Raw genomic sequence first — 13,302 nt, 5'->3', positions numbered from 1 at the left:
TGAAAATAGTCACTCCAGTGACGCCATGCATTACCGTCAGTGCGTTTATTATTGTTGCCGGAACGGCGCGAAAAAGGGGAGACGATAGTGCAGATGCGACCTCGCGATTTCAGTCGGTGTAGCCGACAATTTTTCCATCCATTTTCGTCGCCCCGAAATCGTGAAATACTGCGGGCTGATGGATTTCGAAGAAAACAGAGAAAATGTACGATCCGAGAGAAATCCGTCGGCGCGACGACGCGACAGAAATGTCGGCGAAACGTGGATATAATGTCGCGCGATTCCAACCGAAAGCCAATTACGAAGCGGACGTAAAATAATTCAGACTCGCTAATTTGACCTTCCGTTCCGTAAAAGTCATTTTGTCGCAACTTCCTTCTTGAAGTTCCAGCTGAATCCTCAGTGCTTTAATTGATCCAACTTCTGGCGCTCGTGCTCCGTATCCAGCTTTTAATTGATGGAAATTTAAGAATGTGTTCCACCGACTGCGCGGTTTTCTGTCAATCTCTGTCTTTCATACGTCCCATTCAAGAGACTATTCAGACAACTATTCAAATATTCATTCAGAATATTTCACATATAACAGGTCTATATTAATTATTTTTCGTAGCTGATCATAACTGCCTTATTAAAAGCATCTCTAGATTTACTATACTGACACTATATGACAGTACCATATATAAAGATTTTTATCAAAAAAGAAGAGCTTTGCTGTCTCAATTTTATAGCAAATTCGTTATCATCACATGATGACATCACACGATGCTAAATCTATTCAACTTTTATTATATATTTTTTATACTTTTGATACATTTAATAAATGTCGCGTCTAAAATATCAATAAACTGAGACTCGAGTAGTTACGTTCGAACAGCGCGATTGCAGCGAGATATGCGAGCGCCAATAACCGAGAGACTTCCGCGCGCGAATGCAATCAAACGCAAATTCGAGGACAAAACGGCCACACTCGTTGACGCCCGGCGTGCGACTGCCGGCGACGAGCAATCGGCGGAACCAGCCGCACGCTTCTGGTTGCGTGCGACTATATTCGCGAATCAGAACGCCGCTGGAAGGACGCGCGTCGCGTTGCACGTAGTCGGGTGCATTAATAACGTCCGTTTCATTCGCACTCAGCAATGAAATTTCTCTTCAACATATGAGCCGCGCATTTTGCTCTTTACCTAATTAATCGCACGCTACGCATTAAAGTCTTACGCCGGCACAGAACGAAAAGAATCGACTGTACGCACGTTTTAGAAGCCAAGCGTCTTCACAAACGCCAACGCATCGGACAGCGTTGATGTGTGCGTCCGATTACAACTAGAAGTGAAAGACGAGGGCCGCGGCTAATCCACGAATGCGCCCGCATTGTAGAAAAGCGATGCATCACCCCGGATAATAAGCAAATTAAAGCGGAACGGAAGGAGAAGTTGTATTATACGCGGATTCGACTCCTCCCCATCGTCGCCTTTTACGAAAAATCGCGCAATCGTCTGCGAGGGAACGCTGGCTGCGCTGCTGCTTTCGCGAGACACGCAGATGTTCCGAATTAATCGTACTTATTTTTAACCGATCGGCACGCCCACGCTTGAGATTTTATCGTCCGCAACCGTACGGAATATATTTTGTCTACGAATAAATATACTGTTGCTGTGAGCAGTTTACTTGAATTATTTTGTTGCTTTAGGATTGAATCACAAAAATGTTTTCTCACAGAAAGTTATCTTGTCGAAAATAATTATATATATTTGTTTATGTTACGTATTTTGTACAGCGTAAAGGGAAATTATATTTCTGAATTAATTTTTCCGTTAAAATGTTGTTTATCATATGCTGACGAGTGAACAATAAATAAAAAAATCATATCAATATCTCTGAAAAAATAACATAGCTTCTTTTCAAGTTGAAAACATTTAAGACTTTTTTGTGAGATGTCTGAACTATATCTCGGCTAAAAATGGCAAAATGTTATGCGATAATATCTCGAACATGAAAATAGCGTGGCCTACTTAAACATGTCAAAACGGTATCGACGTCATCGATGGTGATTAATTTTAATCGTTTTCTGAGGAATCGTTTATTGAGGAAAGATTATCGAGATCGTAATATTAGATTTCTAAATCTTATTAAAGTCTATAACTGTTTCATGTTAAAGTAGGAAACACGATAAATACTTATACTTACAAATATGTAGGTATTTGTTCCTCTTACACAAATTCGGTAACAGAAGTGGATAGAGCAGCAACAGGATATTTCACATAAATGTTACGTAGGGAGAAAATAACTCCTGATCTGAGCGTCGCGCTCTCTCATAACGCCAGCACTCATTCACTCTAATTCTTCCGTCTTCTCCGGGATATTTCCGCAGAGGAAACATTACTCCACGTGTCAGAAACGAGAGACGTGCGTATACCATTACTTTCCGAACAATTTTTCGTTCCAAAAATATACAGTGTGCATATAAAATAATTAATCTTTTTCTCTGTGTCCTGAGGAATTAAGAATTTTCACGAACAACGCGGAATACCGGAAATTACCCGAGTAACACCTGCAATGAACTCAAGAGGAGACTCTAATGAGAGTTTACAAAAAGAGAATGACAAGGAAGCTTTCTCGCGGCGTATTTTAGTTAATTAAGAATAGCTTGAGCCCCTGCCTTTTTCTTTCTTCCTTTTGCTATCCTCCTCGCACACTTCCCATTTATATTCTTTCCGTGTTCTCCATTTGGTGGCCAGTTATTTTGGCCGTATGCTCGACGTATGTGGATGCATGTGATGATAATAATGGCGGAATAACATGAGCGATGATGCTGGTTGCGTGATTGATTTATGAGGAGATAATTCTAACAATAAAAGAGAATGATTGGTCGAATCCAATAAGTTAAATAAAATAAAAGTAGAAATCCGAGCATTGCAAAAGCAAGGAACAATAACGTTCTGAGTAATTGTGTTTCTGTGATTTTTACTTTATCTTTTATTTCGTCTTTACAGTGCTTGAATACAATTTAAAAGCATGATTCTATATGTATGTACATATTACATATTACTCTTACACATGCTGCTTATATATATTTATATATAATAATAGGGTACTTACTCGCGCGCGCGAAGCAGTGATTTATTAATTTACCAAAAACCATTTCATATACATGAAAAATGTATTTAAAAAACTAGTTTAATAATTTTTTATCGTTTATCTAAATTTTATTGAATGTTAGTTTTTTATTATTTGAATATTTAAAACATGAGCAGATATTGATTATGCCAAAGCTGCTGCTGTTTTCTATTCACGTTCTTCTTCTGCCGCTTCTTGTTCTAACCCTTCCTCCTGCAAAGGAACAGTAAAACAAAGTAGACTTCTCTCAACGTTTAACGACGTTTAAAGCTAAGTGCCACGCAATTTGACCATAATAAAGGCTTTAAGCGCAGCGAGATCTTTGTCTGGATCGCAAAAAGTAATAAATGAGAGAGTACTAAGTTTCACGTTGCGACTCGTACATTTTCATGTGACACATTCGGTACATTTATGTTGTTAAACCCGATACTGCATTTAGCTGTAAAATGCTCGAACAATGTGCTACTTTGTTCCAGTTTTATCCGATATTTTATCTGTTATATTATATTCTTAATCAAGAGTGCCATATTATTATATTTTTCAACAATGCAAAACAAAAGAATTACAATGCTGTTTCGAGATCGAATGAAAGCCGTGTTAACTCCAATCGTCAATCGCGAGCACGCCAAACGTTTTAATAATCATCCGTCCAATAAATGCACCAGCGGACATTACTGACGAATTGGATTATCGGCTAATACATGGCTCAAATCCATCGATAAATTGACGTGAATAAAGGGACCATCGACGACGCTTCCCTTCCATTGACGTAAAATATTGATGCAGTAACGCTCTATTGAACGACTGGAAATGGTCAAAACTTCAGTCTCGTTTTTCCTCTATTAGTTCGAGAATAGCAGTAAAATAACACTGCCTTTCGTGGCTTAGAACCATCATCCTTAAATTGCAACGTTATAACATTATATACATATATCAGATGTACACACAGTTTTGCAAGACTCAACAAATTCTCTATTCTTCAAATAACATCACAGAGATCGTTAACGAAATACAGATGTAAGATATTTTCCAATATTTTTATCAACGAAATCAAATCCATTTCACCGTGGAAAATTGACTATATCTTTGAATCTTTCATACACCAGATTACCGTATTCTTTGATATTTAATCGCGCGCGAGGAAACGCGTCTATCGAGAAAATCGGCTCGATCCAGTAATATGAATCCTTTCCGTTCCGCTGAACGAGAACGGCGTGAAATATACGCGAGGAGATCGAGATACCAAAGACTCACTTCACTAAATGCTCGCTGTTTTTCTCAATCCTCGACGAATCGCCATCATATTTCGTACGATCATCTTCGTTAGCTTTATCCGAGTATCCATTTCGCTCCCTCGAGGTAGCTTCTCGAGAAATCAGCGGGATCTGGTAACGCCCAGACTAAAATTATTTATCGGTGAAAAAAGCGTCGTGCACATATGCGTGAACGCGGGCGGCATTCAAGAGTGCCTTTAAATCGCCTTTCGGATACTGGCCCCTTCGATCATTTCTCTTCCCTGGGCGCGATGCACTTTACATTAGTCTCCCTCCAATTTGACACAGCGTGCACAAGCGAGGCTATTAATATACAAGGTGTTCTGACATTCAGAATCGTTTATATCTCACACCTGACTGTCAGTGGGACACAGAATCGATTATCGTATTAATTTAGTAGATTTCAAGAATAAAACTAATATCGAAATTATTCAGCTGAAGAAACAGTTATGTTCGATCAAGGAATAATAATACGCTTACAGTATACAGATTTTTCGTATGTGGTGAGATATCATTATAAACGTACTTTTACTTGTATGTAACATTACATATTAATATTTGATGATGTTTAACATTTAATTCTATACGAGTCTTCTCTTTTGATATGTCATTTAATGCATGACATTGAATGCATTTAAATTTATTCAGATAATCCAATTCAATTTAATTTATCCGCAGATTTGCGAGGAAACATAGTTTAAATGAATACCTAATTTTCTTTTAATATGTGTTAAATGACAATTTATGTAATTTTAACGTATAATTTTATACGTAGGAATTTATTGAAAGCGCTATTTGATTATCTGAAAATACATGTCTGCCGAAATTTTCAAAATATATACGTAATGCAGACGGGCGGGCACCTCTTTACGCCACGATACGTGCCAATTTGTCGTACGGAACGATATTATCTTTAGCAACGAAGCGTCGCGCGCCGGCGAGAGAAGCACCGAGTGCACCGTTGATTCGCGTTCACGTTTCCGTTTACGGATTCCTCCGACCGCCGCTGATTCAATTTCTGCGAGGTTTGATATGCTCCGTATAACGCGGTCTGTACGTGTGTGTACATATCGAATTGTCGCGCGAAGGCGACAGTGAGCTGTCAAACGAGATTGCTTCCGGAACGTCGAGCCGCCACTGCAAGGATTTGTCTCCGAGAAAGGGAAACAGAGATTCTTTCTCGGCGCCGAAGATTGCAAAAAATCTTACTTGTCTCAGATTCCTTTAAAAACAGAGGCAATCTTTCAAAACGTTTATAAGTAAATGCAAGCGAATATGTAGAATAATAAACTGAACAAAATTCTCTAATATGTAAAATTTAAAACATTTGCTACCTTTAAATAAATATAAATAATTATAAATATATCGGTAAATACGCATGAAAGGTTACACCTCACCGATTTTCTATTGCCACAATGCGTGATAAAATTCGCTAAAGAATATCTCTCGTCTCGGGTGGTCCGCAGGATGTTCAAACGTTTCTTCGACACACGCGAAACAAATTGACGGCAAAGCGTTAACGTCGCGACTTGGACGCAATACAAGCCGCATCGACGAGTGCTAATGCCTTTTCTCGGTTTCTCCAATTCTTCACTTCGCGTGCCGCCACTTCCCGTCTTCGCCGAGAAGTTTAAATAATGACGCGCGAGCGGATGAAAGGCAGAGACTGTCGTGAGCGCCTTACAGGATACGTCAAACACCGGCGAAATTCGGTGGGACATAAAGAGAAGAGGGAATGCAGCCCCAGTGAGTGCAACGGGGAGAGTACAGAGAGGCAGCACGTCGTCACGATAGCAATCTGAAAAATGTCGATCATACGCGACGTCGCCGTGTCGGCGGTGCATATACCTCGCGCGAACGCTCGACTGACAGGATGCACGTTAACAGCAATGTGGCAGCCGATCGATAAACTTCAGCCTCATGCAAAATTATGTAAATCATTTTCCGCGATACGCATATACACCGCGCGTATCTAACGTGGATCATTTGTCACGACACCGTCGACGAGAGAGGGTGGCGGCGGGCGGGAAGGAGGGAGGGAAGGTGAGAAATTAACGCTACGCACGGGGGAGGACCACCCTTCGCTTCAGCCTCGTTCCGTGGCCCGAAAAATATAATACGCTGTCCGTCGTAATGGAAGCCCGGTGCCTAACGCGACATCGATTAGTATCCATTAAAGCCTTGCACAGCCGACAACATATCCGCGCTCGTGTATGCGTAACGGCATAACGCGAGAGAGGTTGTCATGGTTTCGCACTGCCTGTGCTGGTCAATATATCAGGTATTGCGACCGGTGCAATCTCGCCGAGCTCAGATCTCGATACGCCGAGTCACGCGAAAATGTAATGTCCGTTATTAATATGCACCTTTGATACTCGCGTTTATTCCTGGCATAATGCACGCCTTCTGTAATCTACTCTAACTCTGTAGAGTCGAGCACCGAGCATAACGAGGCTATATTCGTCGCGATTTTTGTTCTCAAAGCTGCTTGAAGATTGGCGCAATAGAGCGAGTACGCGCCTTACCGTGATCATATCAGGCGACCCGAATTAAGGCCTCTTCACACATATCCGTGACGTGTCAGTGCCGTATTCGCTCAGTTTTATACATACATGTTTTTATACTAGTATTTATACATGTCCGGCGTAGTAACATATGCGAATCGACACGGTACTGATACGGTACTGACACGTCACGGATATGTGTGAAGAGACCTTTAACGACTGAAGAAAATGATTCTGCGAAAAGCTGCTCTTGACTCGCCATTCTATGGAAACATTAAAATTGTTTTATTTAATATTTTATCCGATTTATCATCTAAAGGTATTCGTCGGAAATTATCTTTATATTGGGAGAAAACGTGGAAATACACATCCTTCCTATACTGCAATATTCTTTCTAGCGATTAGTTTAGAAACTGCGTGTTGTAAAACATAAATTCGACACCAACAGGAACTCGTATCCTATACAGTTAGATAAAATCTTTCGAGATTGACAACTATTACTATTACTATTTTTATCATTTTTCAATTAAATCTTTTTCTTTCATGCATGCAATGCACTCCGTTAGTTTCTGCCCGAAATCCTTGCCCAGAATGATTGCAGCCTATTCTCTGTCATATAAAAGTCAACAATATCGGACGATTATACATCACCGACGATGGATTTTTCAGCGAGATTAATCTCAAGCGTCCAAGAGTATAGTGGTGACAGAGGTTTTCATGAAGGGCCGGTTTTTTTTCGAAGGGAAATTTCAATGGCAAGCCCGGATGTCGTGCAAAGCCGATACCAAGTGAGCGTAATCGCGCGTGACGTGTTATCACTCGCAAATACTGGCTGTCCCGAACTGGCGCCGATCCATCACGCGTGATTGATGGAAAGGCGAAACCGTTAAACGCGCCAAATTACTCGGTTAATCGAGCAAAATGCACGCGCGCCCGCGCGAGTAGCAAATGACGAATGAAAGGCCCGTCGACTAATGACGTTTCCGTTGGGACCGAACCGACGCGCGATTCCACGCTTCCGCTATCCCGATCAACGGTAAACCGCGTTGCAAGTTAATCCAACGGCGTCAGCGATACACGCTAATCAGTCTTCGGCAAAGCGAGAGCAACAGCACGCGGATCCATTCTCGGCAGTCTGGGAATAACCGACGACGCCGAGTCCGACGAAGATCGACGGACTAACAAGCCGGAAACAAACGGTCCATCTATTATTAGTTCTTCAACGAGGCAATCTGTTCGCTCGCGTTCCACTACACTTAGCAACGGGATGTTACCTCATCCGGGTATATCAATTTCATTGAGATCTCTGCGCGGTGATAAGTGCGAGAAATATCGAAGTATCATCTCCGAAAGTGCACGGCAACTCAAGTATTATACATTCATTAAACATACGCTCAGGTTCGTTGAACATCTGAAAATATTCCGTAAGCTCCTATCTTTAGTTGCGTTCGACTATTTTGTTCAGTACAGTTTTTAGTATGCAAGATCATAAAATTCCGATTATATAAATATTGCAGCAAAAAAGGTCGAAGATATAAAAAGTTGAAGATATAAAGACAGTAATAAAGAGAAACGCGTTAAAAAGAAGTTTAATTTATATAAAACACAAGATTTTAATTCGTCGTGTGAACAAATGAACTATCCTGATTTTCACAAGCTTCAAGTGACTCGCGCAGCCGAAAATGTCCAAAATAAATAAACTGGTGCAAGCTCTATAAAGCGAATTATATTGTTACCACAGCGCACGCAGTGTATGCAGAATATTTATATTCCCAACATGCTCGCGTGCAATATTAACCGCAAAAAAAACACGGGTTCGTGCGTGGCTGCTTTTACAAGTATTTACGCGAAAACGGGAACTTGTCCAATCTACGTCCCGCGCGTGTCATTTTTTGTCGTGCGAAAGAGACCGAATTCATGCATATGTGTGCATCGAGTACATTCCGCGAGTACTGCCGCCTTCGTGATCGGAATTAATCCCGCTCCGGCGACCCCGATGGGTCGAGGAGAGTCCTTGGACTTTTCCAGCATTTTTATATTCCTCGTGAACTCGGTCGCGACGAAAGCAGAGAAAATACGACGCGCAACGCTCACGAGCCGTATTGCGGATCGAATGGCGAAAACGGCGAAATACTCGCCGAGAAAATAAAGAAACGGATTGAAGGGGGGACTGCAAGTGCGCTACGTTACCCAATAGCATTCAATGGAAATTCTACCTCACTGAGAACTAATGGCGCAACAATATTTTAATATCGAAGATCCAGTGTGATAGAGACGGAGTGCCATTACTGGTATCGCGCGCGCAACGCAATCTCCAATGTCAAAGTTGAAGGAAGAAAAAAAAGGAAAAATATAAGAAAATAATAAAGAAGGAAAGGAGAATATCGAATTTGTCATCCGTTGTTCGCGCCAGTGAATTATGTCGGTTACAGACTTTAACTTTATTTTCTCTGTGCGCATGTTGCCGCACGTTATTACTAATACTGTCACGGAGTACTATGACATGAAGCGGAAAATACCGGAGATCAAAGTTGTCTAAAATAAAAAATGAAAGAAAAATCGAAGGGGCCTGTCGACCTTTCTAGGCGGAAAGAAAGGCTTAAAAGTTCATTACGTGAATAACGTGAGAAAAATGCGAAATGTATTTCCTTAATCCATATTATCAAATCATCCACGAAACAATTCTCAATAGACATACAATAAATAATGCTCAAAGATTATACTTGATTATCGTACGTATATTTTATGTATTAGTGAAAGCATCTTGAGCTTATATAAAAACAGTTTATTGAATCATAATAATACTATTCACACGATATATCGTTTTTTAGATAATTTTACTTCTTAAACTAAACAATTAACAACTTTCACTAAATCGTACTGTAGATAAGATGAACAAATTAGTTGTGACAATTAAGGGAAAAGCCAATATCTTGCAGCGGTTTTACGATTATGATTGGCAATAATATCCATCAGCCGGCTCGCCATGAAGAAATAAAAGATCGGAGATATAAATCGTCGGAGCGTTTTCTCCAATAATTAAAATCATCGTGTTTCTCGATGTTGGCGTGGAAAGAGAACAATATTCTGATATGTATGTCGTTGGCAAACTACATGACGTATATCTACAACAAACGAAGCAAGGATTCGAGAGATTGCATCGATGCATTTCGCTCTCTTAAATAGAATAGCAATTGTCTTCTCGTATTGTGTGCGCCATATAAAATATTTTACCTCTCTTTTCTTCCCTCCCCCTCTTCTTCTCTCTCTTTCTCTCTCTAACTTGAATTTCAACTTGAGTTTCAATCTCTGGCAATTTCACATTAGTAGATCATTAAGGTATTAATCCGTCACGGGAAACTAATATACGTTTGAGTCTCGCATGAATGACAAAAGAAAATATGAATATTTGCACAGGTGGTTGAAATGAGGGAGACAAGCAGAATCTGTCCCGATATTAATTAATGGAATGCGTCTTGCGCGCGATATTTGCTCATATACAACGGACCGGGTCAATCGAGGCTCACTGTCATGTTGCATTCGACAGCGGAATAACCATGTGTGCGTTTATCTGCGCATTCATTCGCTTGTGATTCTCTCTATTTACTTTGGCATGTATACGTGTCACCGCCTGAATCCTTAATATGGAATATTAGATTACGGTAGAGAAGGTTCGTTCATGCTTATTGTGCACGGAAATCATAGGTGGAACCGAATACAGAGAGATGAGTTACGCTGCCCTGATCGCCGCTCTTCTCAATTCCATATATTTAGGAAACGTTGACGTTTCGTGAATCAACGGTTTTTATTTATGGATCTATCGCAATTTATCTTCCACAATTTCTTAATTTTCAATATCATAAATAGTCTGATAAGCAAACCTCAAACTCAAATCCAGAATCTATCAGAAAGATTTTAACACAACTCGAGAATAAGCTTTTTATAAGACATTTATAAAAATTTGTTAAATTACGATCTTTGCTTTTTCGCAAGGCGCATCCTCGATAATGACTTCGTTTAAATACGGATAGTATTTACGCTTTTAGTTTCGCATCTTCTATACCCGCGTACATCGGTGCACGGCAAATTGCAGAAAATGTAAACGATGTCTTGAAAAAGAGACGCACGTATAAATGCATCGTGAACTATTCTGCGTACTCTCGGGCAATTACATATGAGATATCATTTTTACCGGTCCTAAAGAAGATTACTTTTATTAAAAATGTCGAATGTGTGTAATCGATGACGATTAAATTTGCGGGCTCCTCGTTTCTCAAAATACCCGCATCTTGCGCTAATTGCATCGTGCGTTTTCATTCTCCGGCAGAGGATCCTTCCAGCCCGGGATTTCTTGGGATGCTTCCAGCTTCTCGCGCGTATTTTGTAATGTTAACTCGCATTGCGGATAACTACGCGAACTATTGCGAGTCCTCCCCGTTCCCACGATCAACAGCAGATCTTACAAGCAATTTCTTGTACAATGTTCGTAATGACACGGCGCCACCGCGCGAGCAGGAGCAAACGAGCCTGAGGTGCGCAGCGGAAGTAAAATAAATATACGAGAAATAGCCTATGCGCGTAACGCGTGGTACGATAATCGTGCGCTATCACCGTGTAATCCTAACTTGTAAATAGCAAATAACAGAAACAAGTGCACCGTATCCACCGATCGCGACAACGAGCAAGCTTATTAATTATCGTCGCAACGATTGTAATAGATGTCGTCTATATTTCGCGGATAAAATCTATAATTTCTTACGTTTCTGCGAATAACATTAATTTCACTTTCTATTTTCAAAATGATAATAATAATTAAAGATTTTTCATCTTTTATACTTGAGATAGAACTCTTTTCGAAACTTGTCAGGAACTTGAGGATATTTTGGGGAAGAATCAGAATTTTGTATATTATATCGAAATTCTGAGTGAGAGAGTTAAGCTCATGGCGATGTTCGTTGGACACTGCAAAATTAGATCTGTAAATAAAAGAGATATCGGATGGAGGATTAAGTTCGGATGATCGGTTTTCATGCGGGATATAACGGAGACATATGCGTGTTCACGTTTGCCGAAACATGTTGACGGAACTAATATTTATTTTCGGGGAAATGTTGTACGCGAAAAATTGTTATCGTTATGATATTTTCGTTAGAAATTCGCGCAGTGAGTTAAAGGATCCGTCAGATTTCCTGCAATAAATTAAAATAATATATATTTATACGATTTTGCAAGCAAAACCTCATGCGAACAAAAGTGATAAAAAATATATGTATACTATACCAGCTTTCGTTCTCTTGATTCAAAATAACAAACGCAAATTGGATTTAACGATAATATATAATCATGAATTCATACTGTCGACATAATTAAGAAACGAAATATGATATGTAAATTCGTGATTTATCAAACTGATGTTACGTGAACTGTAATGATGTATGCGAATGTGTTAACGAATGGATAGAATGGAGATTAAGAGACGTAAAAATATTTTAATTCATTCATCTTTATTCTAGCAATTATATAAATATAAAATTTTAAATTCGGGAAATTCTTTCAGTTAATAAATCTTTAATTTTTAATTGAAAATAATTCCAAAGTTGCAAATAATGATATTTTTATTAAAGAAACATTCTGTTATCATTTCATGATAAAAAGTGACATAATAGTGAAATAATCCGTAGGTGCCCAAGAATTTTGCATTAAAAACATTCAGACATTTATTTCTTTCAATAAATATATAATTTTGTTTTTGCAAAAATTATTCAAACGTATAGAATACTTCTGGATTTTGATGGTAACTCTTGGCGAATTCTGGTTCGCAGCGCGTCGCGACGCACACCGGTACGTATCGCCATCTGCCACGACGCGCGGAAACGACGCCACAGATCGACGCCGCTCGTCGGTGGCGTCGTCGGACGACGTAATCGTGGCGTCGCGACGCACCGGGCCGCTCCGCATTCAATGTCGACGACACGAGCCGCTTCGCGCCGGAAGGCAAGCATCGAGCGCATCCGGAGAGGAAGCGGGGCCTTGCACAGTCGCCGTCGTTTCCTGTCCGCATTATGCGCGCGACGTTGTAGAGCGGATAGAGCGAATTCTGATGCGGAGGAAATGGAGGAGGGAAAAAAGGGGGGCAATGTGCGTCATGATATAGAGGTGTATGCGTCGTGGTGTGCCGACGAAGCGTACAACCATAGGAACTGGAGCGATTATTGCAGGGAGTGATCTGGAGAACGCTCTAGCAATGTTCGACGTTGCTAAAAACCGCATCGAAATCTCTCATCGTGCAGGATGTCGGAAACGTGGAAGATCGAGACTCTGGCTCAATCGCTGCTCGTTGATCCAGAATCAATTTTTCGTCATCACGAATGTCAAGAGAGATTCTAACAATTTCTGAGCAAATCGCTTCC

General features: G+C 40.3%; 1 protein-coding gene and 1 long non-coding RNA gene across 5 annotated transcripts in view; both read right to left on the bottom strand.

Annotated features, from left to right (window-relative positions):
- LOC105277821 overlaps positions 1 to 13,302 on the bottom strand; it is a 110,928-nt gene that overhangs the window by 30,663 nt on the left and 66,963 nt on the right. The window lies entirely within an intron of this gene.
- On the bottom strand, positions 3,189 to 6,111 carry LOC105277819. The gene is made up of 2 exons (XR_893683.3): positions 4,369 to 6,111; positions 3,189 to 3,327 (listed from the first exon to the last, which is right to left on the bottom strand). It is a non-coding gene; the product is annotated as an uncharacterized LOC105277819 (long non-coding RNA).

Source organism: Ooceraea biroi, chromosome 1 (assembly GCF_003672135.1).
Source record: "Ooceraea biroi isolate clonal line C1 chromosome 1, Obir_v5.4, whole genome shotgun sequence".
NCBI lineage: Eukaryota > Metazoa > Arthropoda > Insecta > Hymenoptera > Formicidae > Ooceraea > Ooceraea biroi.
The sequence above is the reverse complement of the archived record's forward strand: the minus strand, read 5'-3'. Positions and strand labels throughout refer to the sequence as shown.